Here is a 16555-nt window from a genome sequence, read left to right on the forward strand (position 1 = left end):
CTGAGTTCTTGCTATGCCATCAAGTCTTTTATACTCGAGTTCTTGCTATGCCATCAAGTCTTTTATACTCACAGTCGTTGCTACTTTCTCTGAGGAGGTAGCTCCGTCCAGGGCAGAGAAAGAGGCTGAGTTCTTGCTATGCCATCAAGTCTTTTATACTCGGGTTTCATCCTATTATACTCCAGGAGAGCATCCATAACAATGTAGGCAGGTCCTCAAAAAGAATGTTTACCAAGGTTGAATTACCTGGTTGCTGAGGCTTCAGTACCTCCATTTCCAGCCCTCCAGTGACCTACATAACTGTCTCCCCAAGCTCACTGGCATTGAGGGATCCTCCACGTCTTTTTGTGGCTTGATATCTTATTTCTTTTCATGGCTGAATAATACTCCATTATCTGGATATAACGAAGTTTGTGTACCCACTCACCAACTGAAGAACATTTTGGTTGTTTCCAGGTTTTAGAGATTATGAATAAGGCACGTATAAAGATTCACATGTTTTTCATGTAGATGTAACTTTTCTTTTTTTAAGATCGCACAGAGGGAGGGGCAGAGGGAGACAGGGAATCCTGAGCAGACTCTGCACAGAGCACGGAGCCTGACACGGGGCTCGATCTCACGACCCTGAGATCATGACCTAAGCCAAAATCAAAAGTTGGACACTTAACCCCCTGAGCCACCCAGGCGCCCCTAAACATAACTTTTCAATGCAATTGGGTACATAGGATCACAATTGCTGGATTACATGGTAAGAATGTTTACTTTTGTAAAAACTACCAAATTGTCTTCCCAGGTGGCTGTACTATTTTGCATTCTCATCAGCAATGAATGAGAATTTCTGTTGTTTTTTATCCTTGCCATTGTTTGATATTAGCAGTTTTGTGGATATTAGCCATTCTGAAAGGTATGAAATGATATCTCATTTTAATTTGCCATCCCCTAATTACATATGATGTTGAGCATCTTTGATATGCTTATTTGCAACCCGTATATTTTCTTTGGTGAGGTGTCCAGATCTTTTGCCCACTTTTGAATTATGTTGTTTGTTTTCTTATTGTTGGTTTTTAAATACTCTTTGTATATTTTGGGATACCAGTCCTTTATCAGATATGTTTTGCAGATATCCTCAGTCTGGAGAAGTGGCTTATCTTTTCAATCTAACATTTTTTCACAAAGCTGAAGTTTTTACTTTTAATAAAGTCCAATGGAATCATTTTTTTCTTCTATGGATTGTGCTCTTAGTGTCAAGTTAAAAAATTCATTGCCAAACCCAAGGTCACTCAGATTTGCTCTTATGTTAGCTTCTACAAGTTTTATAGTTTTACGTTTTACATTTAAATCTAAGATCCATTTTGAGTTTACTTTTGTAATAAGTATAGGGCTGAATCTAGCTGCACTGTTTTATACATGGATGCCCAATTGTTCTAGCATCGTTTGTTGAAAAGATTATCCTTTCTCTGTTGAATCGCCTTTGCTCTTTTGTCAAAGATCAGTTGACTACATTTGTGTGGGTCTATTTCTGGGCTTTTTATTCTGTTCCACTGATCAACCTGTGTGTTCCTTCACCAATGCCACACTGTCTTGAATAACTGTAGATCTATAGTAAGTCTTAAAGTCAGGGAGTGTGAATCCTCTGACTTCATTCTTCTTCAGCATCGTGTTGGCCATTCTGCGCCTTTTGCCTTTTCATTTATAAAGTCAATTTGTTAATATTAAAAAAAAACTTGCTGGGCTTTGATTGGGATTTTGTTGAATTTATAGATGGAATTAGGGAGAACTGATATCTTAAAAATATTTAATCTTCCTGTCCATGCACATGAACTCTCTCTCCATTTATTTATATCTTCTTTGATTCTTTTCATTGGAGTTTTACAATTTTCTTCATATAAAGCCTATACCTATTTTGTTGGACTTATGCCTCCATATTTCGTTATTTTTGCTTCTAATGTAAATGGTATTGTGTTTCCAACTATTCATTGCTGGCAATAGAAAGCAATTGATTTTTACATACTAACTTTATATCCTGTGACCTTCCTATAATCACTTATTAGTTCCCAGAGTTTTTTTGGTCAAGTCTTTGGGATTTTATACATAGACAGTCACGTCCTCTATGCAAAGACAGCTTTATTTATCCCCACCCCAATGTGTGTATCTTTCCTTTTCTTATCGCATTAGCTAGGACTTCTAGTCCAATGTTGAATAGGAGCGGTGAGAGGGGTACCTTTGCATGTCCCTAATTTAAGGGGGAAAGTATCCAGTGTCTCTCCATTAAGTATGATGCTAACCATAGGATTATGGTAAACACCCTTTATCAGTAAGTTTGAGAATGTTCCTATTATTCCTAAGTTGTTGAGAATTTTTATCGTGAATGAGTGTTGGATTTTGTCAAATGCTTTTTCTGCATCTACTGATATGATCATGATTTTTCTCCTTCAGCCTGTTAATATGATGGATTATATTAACTGGTTTTTGAATGTTGAATCAGATTTCCATACCTAGAAGAAGTCTTATTTGGTCATGGTGTATAAGTCTTTTTATACATTGTTGGATTTGATTTTCTAATATTTTTTGAGTATTTTTGCACCTACGTTCATGAAAGATATTGGTCTGCAATATTCCTTTCTTATAAATGTCTTAATCTGGTTTTTCTCTATTTCTTTAATAAATATAGGCCTATTCAAATTATCTATTTCTCCTTTTGTGAGTTTTGGTTGTTTGTGTCTTTCAAGCAACTGGCCCACTTCATCTAGGTTAACAAATTTATGGGCATAAAGCTGTTCATAATATTCCTTTGTTATCCTCTCAATGACCCCTCCTCCATGTCCAATATTTGTAATTTGTGTTTTCTTTTTTTTCTTGGTTAGCTTGGGAGGCTTACGAATTTTAATGATTGCTTCCCCCAAAGAACAAGTTTCAGTTTTGTTGATCTCTATTGATCTGTTTTCAATTTCATTGATTTCTGATTTGATTTTTTATTTCTTCTTTTCTTCTGCTTATATTGCTCTTCCGTCTCTATTTTATTTATTTTTTATTTAAATTCAAGTTAGTTAACATATAGTGTAGTATTGGTTTCCGGAGTAGAATTTAGTGATTCATCACTTATATAGAATACCCAGTGTTCATCACAAGTGCCCTTCTTCATGCCCATCCCCCCATCTAGCCCATCCCCCGCCCACCTCCCCTCCAGCAACCCTCAGTTTGTTCTCTAGAGTTAAGAGTCTCTTATGGTTTGCCTCCCTCTCTGTTTCCATCTTATTTTATTCTTCCTTCCATTCTCCTATGTTCATCTGTTTTGTTTCTTAAATTCCACGTATGAGTAAAATCATATGATATTTTTCTTTCTCTTATTCTTATTTTTGCTTAGTATGATATCCTCTAGTTCCATCCATGTTGTTGCAAATGGCAAGATTTTATTCTTTTTGATCGCCGAGTAATAGTCTATTGTATATGTATATACCACATCTTCTTTAGCCATCCATCAGTTGATGGACATCTCTAGTTTCTTAAGGTGGAAACTTAGATTATTGCTTTCAGACCTTCTTTTCTGATATATATAATATATATGATATATATTTTAATATGTTGTATTTCATATTCATTTAACTCAAAATATTTGTAAATTTCTTGAGACTTCTTTTCTGATCCATGCATTATTTAAAAGAATGTTGCTAAATCTCCAAATATGTTGAGATTTTCCAGCTATCTTTCTGTTACTGATTTCCACTGTGGTCTAAGAGCAAACCTTGTGTGATTTCCATTCTTTCAGATTTGTTCAGGTGTGTTTTATGGCCCAGAATGTGGTCTATTTTGATGAATGCTCCACATGAGCTTTCTAAGAATGTCTATTCTGCGGCTGTCAAGTATTCCATAAATGTCCATTAGATCTAATTGATCTTTGGTGCTATTCAGTTCAACTCTGTCCTTACTGATGTTCTGCCTGCTGGATCTGTGAATCACCGATTGAGAGGTGTTGATAATAGTGAATTCATCTATTTCTCCTTGCAGTTCTAGCAGCCTTTGCCTTGCATATTTTGTCACTCTGCTGTTAAGCACCTACAAATCAAGGATTTTCATTTTCATCTTTTATTATTAAGTGGTGCCCCTCTTAACCCCTGATAATTTTCCTTGCTCTGAAATCTGCTTTGTCTGAAATCAATGGAGCTACTCCAGCTTTACTTTGATTAAGGTTATCAATGGTATAGCCTTCTCCAGTCCTTCACTTTGTATCTATTTGTGTCTTTATACTTAAAGCGGGCTTCTTGTAGCCAATATGTCATTGAGTCTTGTTTTTATCCACTGTGACAAGGGATTTCAATTGATCCTTTAATTGGTGTATTTAGATCATTCACATTTAAAGGAATGATTGAGGGGCGCTGGGGTGGCTCAGTAAGCTCCTGCCTTGGCTCAGGTCATGATCCTGGGCTCCCCGCTCCGCGGGAAGCTTGCTTCTCCCTCTCCCACTCCCCCTGCTTGTGTTCCCTCTCTCGCTGTGGCTCTCTTTGTCAAATAAATAAATAAAATCTTAAAAAAAACCCTAAAGTAATTATTGATATAATTGGACTCATTTAATTTCTATGTCTGTAACTGTTTTGTATTCATTCCAATTTTTCTTTGTTCTTTGATTTTTTTTAAAACTTCCCCTCTGACAAGTTTTCATTTTATATGTTACCATTTTCTCTCCTTTTAGCATATCAATCACTTCTTTAAAAAATGGTTAGTGGTTTCCCTAAAGTGTGCAATGTATGCTTACAACTAATCTAAGTCCACTTTTTAAAAATTGATGTATAATTGACATATTAGTTTCAGGTATGTAACATAATGATTTGATTATCTGCATGTAAGCACACTTCAAATAACACTATACCACTTCCTGCGTAATGCAGGTGTCTTGTAACAGGGTAGTCCCAATTCCTCCCTCCCATCCCTTGTAACATTGCTGCCACTTCCTTCACTTACCCATATGCTATAATCACCCGGTTTGTTGTTGCTATCGTTACTTAGACCTAGGTTATCTATAAGATTAGGTAGGTGTACAAACAACAAAGATTTTTTTTTTTTTTTAACTTAGGCTCCATGCCCAACACGGGGCTTAAACTCAGGACCCTGAGATCAAGAGTCACATGCTCTATCGACTGAGCCAGCCAGGCACCCCCAAACAACAAAGATTTTATTTTACCTTCATTTATGTAAATCTGAGTTTCCAACCTATTACCATTTTACTTCTCTGTGAAGAACTTTTAATATTTCTTGCAAAGCAGGTCTACTGGCCACAAATTCCTTCAGTTTTTGTCTAAGACTATTTCTCCTACACTTTTGAATGATAATTTTGCTGGATACAGAATTCCAGGCTGGTGTTTTTCTTTCGACACTTTAAATATTTCACTCCACTCTCTTCTTGCTTGCATGGTTTCTAATGAGAAGTCTCATGTAATTCTCATCCTTGTTCCTCAATAGGTAAGGTGCGTTTTGTTCCCCTTTGGCTTCTTTCAAGATTTTCTCTTTGTCTTTGTTTTCCTGCAATTTGACTTTTCTTTCTTTCTTTTTTTTTAAGTTTATTTACTTTATTTAGTAATCTCTACACCCAACATGGAGCTTCAACTCACGACCCTGAGATCAAGAGTTGCGTGCTCTTCTGACTGAGCCAGCCAGGCACCCCTATTTTCCTGTAATTTGAATATGATACGCTTAGGTGTAGATTTTTGGTATTTGCTCTCCTTGGTATTTTCTGAGCTTCCTGAATTTGTGGTCTGGTGTCTATCATTAATTTTGGAAAATTGCCATTACCATTACTTCTGCTTTCTCTTTCTTCTCCTTCTAGTTTTCCTGTCTTGTGTACGTTACACTTTTTTTTTTTTTACTATATAATTATTATTTTTTAAAAGATTTTATTTATCTATTTGAGAGAAAGAGAGCACAAGCAGGGAGAGCTCTCTGGCTTCTCTGGCTTTTTAAGTCCAGGGAGAGTAGCCCACATGGACGTAAGGGTCTCATTCCAGAATTCCAGGAGTTAGCAATGGCCTTCTGGTTTTGGGGTATGATCTCCCCAAAAGCTACCCAGTCAATGGTTTTTAGAGCAATGGCTTTTATGTCTTTTGCCAAATTTGGGAAGGTTTCAGCTATTATTTAAGTATATTTTTCTGCACTGCACTCCTCTTCTTCTTGTGGGATTCCAGTGACATACATCTATTTTGGTATTTTCCCATAGACCCCTGAAGTTCTGTTCATTTTGTTCATTTGTTGTTTCTTTGTTCAAGTTGTAGGATTTTTAGTGGTTTATCTTCAAGGTCACTGTTTTTCCTCTGTCATCTCTGATGGGCCACTACCCACCCAGTAAGTTTGTCGTTACTGTATTTTTCAGGTTTAAAATTTCCATCTGGTTTTTCTTTGTATCTTCTTTTTCTTTGCTGAAATTATCTATTTTTCTGTTTCAGGACTATTCATGCATGGTTGCTAGCTGAAGCTTTCCTTTTTCTTCCTTTCTTTCTTCTTTTTTGGGTATAGCTACTTTAAAATCTTTCTCAGATAATCCCAACATCTGTACCATCTTGATGTTAGCATCAGGTTTTTGGGGGGGTGTTGGTTTTTTTTTTTAATTAAGGTAAGCTCTATGCCCAATGTGAGGCTCGAATTCATGGCCCTGAGATCAAGAGTCACTCACTGTACTGACTGAGGCAGCCAGGCACCAGATGTTAGCCATCTGTTGATTGCCCTTTCTCATTCCAGTTCAGCCTTCTTCTGGCTTTTGGTATGACACATAATATTTGATTTTAATCTGGACTTTTTGGGTATTATATTATGAATCACTGGTTCCTTTTTAAAACTATGTTAGTATGTATTCAACTTGTTCAACTTCAGAATGAACATCATGGCTCACTTTTGTGGTCTGTGAGCTTGAATGTCAGTTTAGTTTTAAATAAGTACGATTTTGGTCTGCCCTGCTGTGTGCTACGCAGAGGCCAATCTGAAACAGTACAGTATTCCACTTCATAGTTCGGTTCTCAAAGCTTTTACTATGTTAATTCTGGTGCGTTTCACACATAGGTCACTTGTGGGTGGGTGTGCCCTGGACTTAATACACAAATTGAAGCAATCTCTTTTTGCAGTTCTCTCTTCTCTGTAATCCTCCCCACACACTCAGGCTGCGAGAGGGTGGGTGCTGCCTCTTTGTTACCTTTGCTTAGTGCAGTGCAAGGGTAGCAAGAGGGTTCTACCTTGCTGTCACACACTCCATGAGGACGGGAGAGGGAGGGGGATTCTCGCTGATCACATTTGTGCAGAGTGGGGCTGACTGACAGAGCTCCACATCACAGTCATCACTGGTAAGGAGAGAGAGGACTACCCAGATGGTAGTGCATAGCAGGGATGGTGGACAGTCTCCACACCACAGTCTCCCCAAAACCTGCTGGAGAGGGAGGGCTGTGGCTTATTTCATGGTGTTTGCCCGGAGAAGAGCAACCATTGTCAAAAGGTCTATCTTTCATTGCTGTCCCTCCCTGCCCTTTGACCCCAGAAGGTGGGCTTTCGTCGGGACTTTGTGCTTTGGGGATGGTTTTGGGTTTGGGCTTCTCTGGTGCCCAGGCTGGGATCTAGTAAGCAGGAAAGCCTGTGAGGACTTCCAGCTATATCATCCCTTGAGACCCGAGTGGTCTAGCCAGTTCACCTTTTTTCCACCATCAGAGGAGTCTGATTGTTGCTTCATATATTTTTGTCAAGTTTTTGGTTGTAGTAAGTGGAAGGAATAGGGTGAGATCCACTTACTCATCTTGTCTGGAAATGGAAGCCCCGTGTGTTTTTTTAAAGTCAACTTTTTGAGGTAGAATTTACATGCAATAAAACATACCCATTTAAAGTGTACATTTCCATGAGTTTCAACAAAGGTATATACCCATGTAACCACGGTCAAAATATAGAACATTCCCAACATTCCCATCTCCCAAAAAGGTTCCCTTGTGCCCCTTCCCAAGCAATTCCCCCCACCATCCCAGGCCTCAGACAAGTGCTGATCTATGTCACTATGGATTAGACTTGTCTTTTCTACAGAGTTTCAGATAAAATCACACAGAATGTATTTTTTTTTTTTAAAGATTTTGTTTATTTGAGAAGGAACGACAGAGGTAGCAAGAGAGGGAACACAAGCAGGGGGAGTGGGAGAGGGAGAAGCAGGCTTCCCGCTGAGCAGGGAGCCCAATGCAGGGCTTGATCCCAGGACCCTGGGATCATGACCTGAGCCGAAGGCAGACGTTTAACTGACTGAGCCACCCAGGCACCCCAGAATGTATTTTTTTTTTTTTTATAAAAGTCTGCCTTCTTTTGTTCAGTGTGTCTGTGAGATTCATCCGTATCACCAGGTGCATCAGCAGTTCATTCCTTTTCATCGCTAAGTAGGATTCCATTATATTTTTATGTATGCTTTTGTTTGGATTGTCACCATCCTCTGCTCTTACCTGGCAAATCCCAAGAGCGAATGGACCACAGTAGCTCCTGCCACAACCACTGCTGTGCTTCTGCTCTCAGAGCTCCTCCTCTTTGATCCAAGGGAGGAAAAGCTTGATGCATCACTTAGTACTTGCTTCAAGGCATGGGTAGGATACAGTTTCAGAATAAAAAGATGGTTTCTTCTGGATTTACCTGCATTGATCTGCTCTGTCATATACTTACTAATCCCATGTTCAGACCAAAGTATATGAAAACAGTCATTCTCTTGGCAGGGAGTTTTATGGGCTTGTAACTCTGGTCTTATATTGCTGTGCCCTCTGAATTAGTAATAGAGGTGTGGACATGCTCTTCATTTTATGCAAGCATAACTATCAGATCGCTGTGTAGCATGACTAACACCATCCCTCCATGTTGAATTCCTGGTGGCTTGTGATGAATTGGGTACCTCACCAAACACTCTTATCTACATCCTCAGTTTCTCTGTTTTCTGTCCAACCCATACACTCATATCCCCAGTGGAAGAAATTTGGTACTCTAGGCAGCTGATTCACTTTGTGATGGTAAGTGACACACTAGCTAAGGGGTGACCTGAACCTGTAGATTCTCTCCTGGCTAGTTACGTTTACAAAATGGATACATGATTTCTCTGACTGCTGCCTTCACAAAATTCTGCATTCATACTCACAAATGAAGTGCTAAGTGGTTTTTATACAGAAAAACCAGTTTTGTTTTCTACCAGTGCAAGTTTGGGTATATTCTTTTAAAAAAGATGACTGAATATTTCCCATTTAGTCTTAAGGTAAATAGATGGTTGCCAAGTTTCTAGTTATATTGGTTTCTGTACTATCTATCTGTTCAGACACAAGCTCCTTTTAAAATGTGCCTAGTCAGAATTTCTTCATATACTGCAAAAAAAACCCCAACATATTGCGACAGATGGAATACAGAAGTAGATGTGAGAATTCAGCTGTCTTCTATTAAGCCAGGCATTAAAGAGATTTGCAAAAAAACATAAAATAATGACACTCTTTTCTTTTTTATTTTTTTAAAGAGTGGCGAGAGAGAGAGCATCGGGGGAGAGACAGAGGGAGAGAGAGAATCGTAAGTAGGTTCCATGCTCAGTGCTGAGCCTGATACAGGGCTCCATCTCATGACCCTGAGATCATGACCTGAGCTGAAATCAAGAGTCGGACACTTAACTGACGGAGCCACCCAGGCGCCCTAATGCTACTCTCTTAATATGTTTCGTGAGAAAATATATTTGTGGAAAATTTAGCTATCAAAAAAATAATACAAGAAAAACTTTCTGACTAAAGAACACATTTCCCGATTAAAGTGACCTTCTAAATGCCCAGTACTATAAATGCAAAACCGGAGGAGATGAAGAAAAGAAAAAAAAAGAAGACCCACACAACGCCATATTATTTCATATTATGAAATTTCATCATACCATGGATAAGCAGAGGATCCTGGAAGATTTCAGAGGAATAAAAGCAATCACGTATAAAGCAACAAATCAAAATGGCATCACCCTTCTCAACAAAACCAGAAACTAGAAGACAATGCAGCAATGCCTTCATTCTTAGGGAAAACACTTAGCAATCTACAATAATATTCTCAACTAAACTATCACTCAGTTGTGAGGGTAGATGAAAGACATTTTTGGATATCACGTGGTAGAGTATTATAGTAATGGTCCCCAGTGAATCACAGCTCCCTTCTACTATACCCCTTTGGGATGTGACTTCGGCGTTCCTCCCAGGGAGAGGAGTCTATTTCTTCATCCCCTTGAGTCTGGGCTGGCTGAGTGACTTGTTTTAACCAACAGAACACGGCAGAAATGATACTGTGTGAGTTCCACAGCCAAGGCTTTAAAGAAGCCTTGAAGTATCTCCCCTCATCTTCTATGGAACTGACACCAACCTGTGAAGGTGGGGCGCATCTACTGGAGAATGAGGCCACATGAGAAGATAGCTAAAAATGAGGCATCAAGACAAAGCAATCTAATGTGAAATTCTTAGAGCAGCTTAATGGTGTCTCCTATTAGATGTCATTTTCTTTAGAATTGTTTATATATTATTGTATGTATTTCTTTTGTATTTTTATAATTGTTTATATATTATTATATATTTAGGGTACGAGATTTTTAAATTTTGCAAACATTTTCTCTTCATTATGGCTTATTTTTTGGTTATGCTGTCTTTCCGCATACAGTTTTGTTTTTTTATGGCCACATCTATTAATCGTTTCTTTTGTCTTTATGTCTTTGGATTTTTTTTTTTTTTTTAAAGAGAGCACAAGCAGGGGGAGCAGCAGGCAGAGGGAGGGGGAGAAGCAGTCTCTCTGCAGAGCGGGGAGCCCGATGAGGGGCTCGATCCCAGGACCCTGGGATCATGACCTGAGCTAAAGGCAGATGCTTAACCGACTGAGCCACCCAGGTGCCCCATCTTTGAGATTTTTAAAAAAGATTTATTTATTTGACGGGGATGGGGTGGGGAAAGGCAGAGGGAGAGGGAGAGAATCCTCATGCAGACTCCCCACTGAGCATGGAGCCTGATACAGGACTCGATCCCAGGACCCCGAGACCATACCTAAGCTGAAATCAAAGAGTCTGACGCTTAACATACAGAGCCACACAGGTGCCCCCTTCTTTTCTTTTCTTTCAAGATTTATTTAGTTTAGAGAGACAGAGGGTAAGAGAGAGTGGGAGGAGGGGCAGAGGGAGAGACTCTGAGCAGACTCCCCACTGAGCACAGACCCTGACACAGGGTTCGATCCCACAACCCATGAGACCATGACCTAAGCCAAAACTAAGAGTCAGATGCTTAACCAACTGAGCCACCCGGGCGCCTCTTTATTTTGTTTCTTAATCCTCACCACCACCATCAAACCAGTATAAGCTATTGGTGCAAAATGACGGTCACTGTCAAAGAGAGAACTTAGAGTTTTAGATAGTTGTTTCTAAGGAGTGGTCTGGAGTTAAGAAAGCCAGGCAAGGAGCTGCCGCTTTTCTACTGACTTTTCCCTCACAGTCCAGGCTAAAAGTTACATTGATAAAGTGTACCCTGAATCTACTTACTATCCTCGCTTCTACCAGTCTGGTCAAGGCCTCTATCATCTCTGGCCTAAATGACCCCAACAGCTGGCTCACTGGTGTCCTGCTTCCACGCTGGCCCCCATTTCAGTTATCCATTGCTAGGAAATAAACCACCTAAAGACCAATTTATTAAATCTCATAATTCTTTGGTTTTCCTGAGCTGAGGGAGGTGGTTCCTCTATTCATGTGATGTTGCTGGGGCTGTGGGCATTTGTGGGCAGAATGTCCAAGTGCCCCTCTCATCTTTGCTGAGTCCTCAGCTGGGACTCTGGGCTGTGGGTTTCAATTCTCTTCCATGTGGCCTCTCTGTGTAGCTTGGACCCAAGGGCTTGTGTCCCAAGAGGGAGGGAATTCTCTTAAGGCCTGAGCTTGGAAATCCCAGAACATTCCTTCTACTATCTTCTACAGGTCAAAGCAGCCATAAGGCCAGCCCAGACTTAAGGGGAGTGGAGGAATCACTGGGGGCCATCTTTGGATGGCCATGATCTCCTTCAGTCTATTTTCCACTTTCCAGAGACATCTTTTATTTTTTTTAAAGATTTATTTGAGAGAGGGAGAATGAGAGAGAGTGTGCGTGTGTGTTTGAAAGGGGAGGGACAGAGAGAGAGAATCTTAAGCAGACTCTTCTCAGAGCAGGGAGCCCGACACAGGGCTTGATCCCATGACCCATGAGATCAGGACCTAAGCCAAAACCACAAGTCAGAAACCCAACCAAATGAGCCATCCAGGAGCCCCTCCAGAGACATCTTTTAAAAACAAATAGACATCACTCTCTGCTGAAATCCACCAATGATATGATCATGCTCACGGTACTGTCACATTTAATGCCCTGCCTTACCTGGCTCCTGCCCAATCCTGTACTTCATACTTCTGCTCTCCCTATATTGGTCCTTACCATCTTCCCAGCACCCTTAACTCACCACCCTGAACCTTTGTACTTCCTGTTCCATCAACCTGGAACAGTTTTCCCCCCAAGCCGCACTTGGCTACTTCACCTCATACTTTGGATACCTGACATTATTTATTTATTCACGTTTTGGGTCTCCACTAGAATTTAAGGTCCTTGCCGGTAGTGCCTTTCTTGGTCCTATCCTGTTATTTACTCCTGACACCTAGAAAAGCATTAATCACGGGGCTGGCATACCACAAATATACCCTGTGGTTAACTGAATTTATTTCCCTACATCTTGGGCAGGTACTGCCTTCAGAAATGTATGCATTAATTTTAAAATAGGTGAACTACAGCGGTAATTAGCACACGGATCCAATCGTGTACCCATGCTACATACCCACTGGCAAATATTTCTACCTTCCTAATAAAGCTGACAGCTGCTTTCCTGGGTGCCTTGCGGGAGAGCTGCTGCAGCAAGCCCAGCCTCTGATGGGTCGGTCTTCAATCTGTCCCGTGCACGCACGGGACTCAGGGAACTCAGAGGAACTCATCAGGCCACACTCTGGGCAGAAGCCAGGGGAGTGCTGCCCTCGGCATTTTCATTTTAATCCATTTTGGTGTCAGCTGTCCCTCATTAACTCACTGAATTTAATTAGAGGGTTGAATGAGAACCCCTAAACTATGGCATCTAAGAGACCACTGTAGTCCAACACTGTCAATCAAAGTGAACCCACATACATCCAGGAAGCTGGCTCGCGTTAAGGGCAGTATGTTTACAGACACGCATCCCACGGGTCAAAGAGAAATCTAGGTCCAAAACAATATTAACAAAGCTTGTTTATTCATAAACTTGCAGCAAGAGAACCCTTCTGCCACCATCCTTGTTTCAGCAGGGGTTCAAAGGTGTCAGGGAGTATATTTCACCGAGTCAAAAGGAAATGCTGTTTCAGTGAAAACCATTCTACAAGGGTAGGATCAGTGGTGTGAGGGAGACTCACGGGTGTTCCAATACATTTGGCCATCCTTGGTTAGCTGCAAGGGGGCAAGTAAGCAGTTTGGGGACATTTCGAAAGAGGAAAGGGCGGAGAGTTTTCTGTGGCCAGCCATTTCCTGGAGCAAGCAGGGGTCGACAGGATATTTACTTGTAGTCAAACTGTCATCATGGTTATTGGGGGTGGGGGGTGGCTGCTTTCCTGTAGGAAGTTTCTCATATGATCACTCAATTTAAAATAATTATAATTTTAGAGTTGAATTTTGACCCACCACCCATGGTCCCCACCCCGAGTCCATTCAATGAATGGAAAACCTCAGAAACAGGGTAATTCGGTGTTTGAGCCTTAGTTAAAAATGGTCAGAAGCAGAATCAGTTTTCCTGAATCCTAGGACTGTGAATATAACCACCATGCTTCTCAAAAATAAAACAAGAAGGAAAACAATGAAAATAGTCCGTAGAAACATAAACCAGTTCTAGCCACGCCTAAGGATACCCCTGCTTCTTTAACAGACCCCTGACCCTGTCTGTTATGGGGCTTGGGGCTCTGGGCTTCAGAGGAGCCTAAGCCCCTCCCCAGTACTGGGAAGAGAGTCCTCAACTGGTCTAGTCTCCACAGATTTCATTCTTGCTAGTGAACATAAGGGAAAAGTGGGTTGGGTGGGTGGGCGGGTGGGAGAGGGGAGGGCATCTGGAAAAGCAAGTTTGAGGGTGTTTTTTCAAGAGCCCATAGAAGTGGTATTTTCTGCAGTGGGACATGGGTGGGGTTTGTTTTCCGTGTGTGGGGAAAAGGTTCATACAACTTGGCAATGTAAATTGAAAGGCAAAATCTCTTTTGACCCTACAATCCCCCTTCTAGTATGTTTTCCTACAGAATCAATGTATTTAGGAAAGAAAAAAATTAACACATGCAAAGACGTATTGGCTTTTTGTTCTAATAAAAGCAAAGAATTGGAAATCCCCAACAACAGGGCATCAGGAAACACTGTGAAAGACTTTGAAACAGGTCCCCCCCAACCCGCCCACACTTGAGTGTTTTATCTATAGCCCACATACTCTTTAAGCTACTTTATAATGATGTAGATTGAAGGAAACAGATCACGCCAGTGATTCTTGTCCATACATATGCGAACTGCACCCTGTAAAGTCCTAAGTGTAACTGATTATTACTCTGCAGATATTGGCCAATTCTGCCAGTTGTATATCCTACTAAGCAAATTTTTCAGCATTCCTACTGGGCTAATTATATTTTTATTCCTTGGATTCTCCTTTGAACCAATTAAAATACCTTACTTGTTCTCTCATTAATGAACAAGTTAAATAAAATCCTTAACGTGTTCATTTTGTATTTGAGTCATGACTTTACTTTCTAAAAACAAAAATTATCCTTTAGCAAGGTGGTTAATTTAGTACATTCATTTGATCTTACCTACAGCCCTCTTCAAAATAGTTATAAAGAACATATAGCAGGGCGCCTGGGTGGTGCAGTTGGTTAAGTGTTGGATTCTTCGTTTTGGCTCAGGTTGTGATCTCAGGGTTGTGGGATCAAGCCCTGCCCTGAGCCCCGCGCTCAGTGTGGAATCTGCTAGAGATTCTCTCTCCCTCTCCCTCTGCCCCTCCTGCTTGTGCTCTCTCTAGAATAAATAAATAAATCTTAAAACAAATAAACAAAAAACTGTTACATGTTAAAACTAAGAGAGGGGCACCTGGCTGGCTGAGCAGGTACAGCATGCAACTCTTGATCTCATGGTTGTGAGTTAGAGGCCCATGATGGATGTAAAGATTAACTAAAAATCTTTTTTAAGATTTTATTTATTTGAGTGACAGAGAGGGAGCATGAACGAGCAGGGGGAGGGGCAGAGGGAGAGGGAGAATCTTAAGCATGCTCCAAGCTGAGCACAGAGCCCAATGTGGGGCTCAATCCCAGGGTCCTAAGATCATGACCTGAGCTGAAATCAAGAGTCAGATGCTTAACCAATTGAGCCACCCAGATGTCCCTTAAAAATCTTAAAAAAAAAAAAAAAGTTAAAGAGAAACAAAGGCTCCATATTAGTTTCCTCTTGTTGCTGTAACAAATTACCACAAAGTTAGTGGCTTAAAAATGATACCCATTTATCATCGTAGTTCTGGAGATTGATTAGAAGTCCAAAATGGGTCTCATCGGGCTAAAACCAAAGTGTTAGCCAGGCTGGTTCCTTCCAGAGGCCCCAGGGGAGAAAAGTTTCCTTGTGTTTGCAGCTTTGTGAGGCCACCACAGTTCTTGGCTTCTAGTCTCTTCTTCCATTCTCAAAGCCAGCAAGCAAGGCATCTTCAGATGTTTTTCCTCGGACTCCTAAGGACTCTTGTTGATTATACTGGACCCACCCACACAAACCACGATAATCACCCTACCTCAGGGTTCATAGCATAATCACATCTGCAAAGTCCCTTTCCCCTTGTAACTAGTCACAGTCCTGCCTCACTTTAAGTTCGGTGTGAACTAACAGCATCCCTGTGTTTCTGAGTGAAGGTATCATTATACCGAGTGCTGAATGCAAGAGCACCTAGTACAGGATCTCATTTAAATTTAATTCAGAAGTAACAGGCAATATTAGAGTAGGAAAATAAAACAAATGTTGCTTCTGGGGGTAGAGTGGGGACTGAGAAAGGGCATAAAGGAATTTTCTGAGATGGTGGTCATAGTCTGTTATCTTGACAGTGTTGTAGGGTACAAAGGTATAAACAAATACGAAATTCTAGTATGTATTTAGAGGGAATTGTAGTGATGTCTGCCATTCTGAAATGTGATATAATAGGATGGATTAATAGAGGGATGGATAAATATGTGATAAATAGGTACAGTAACATGTTTATGGTAGAATCTAGGTGGTGGGTATACAAGTGTTCACTATAAAAATCTTTCAATCGTTGTTTGACAATTTTTATAAGGGAATTTTGCAAAAAAACAAGTCATGACCCTGAAATATCGCTCCAGTGACTTAAATTAATAAAGGGATGGACTGTGTTTCGACAGGTGCGGGAGTATCACTGATGGTCTCCATCACAAGGGAGGAGGGGAGTATTACTAGCACACACAGGGTGGCGGCCAGAGAAGCTACTGGAACCAACTAGCCTGACCACATGACAAAGAATTTCTACA

The sequence above is a fragment of the Callorhinus ursinus genome, unplaced genomic scaffold (assembly GCF_003265705.2).
Source record: "Callorhinus ursinus isolate GAN/ISIS: 27379988/994484 unplaced genomic scaffold, GSC_fseal_2.0 scaffold38, whole genome shotgun sequence".
NCBI classification, from domain to species: Eukaryota; Metazoa; Chordata; class Mammalia; order Carnivora; family Otariidae; genus Callorhinus; species Callorhinus ursinus.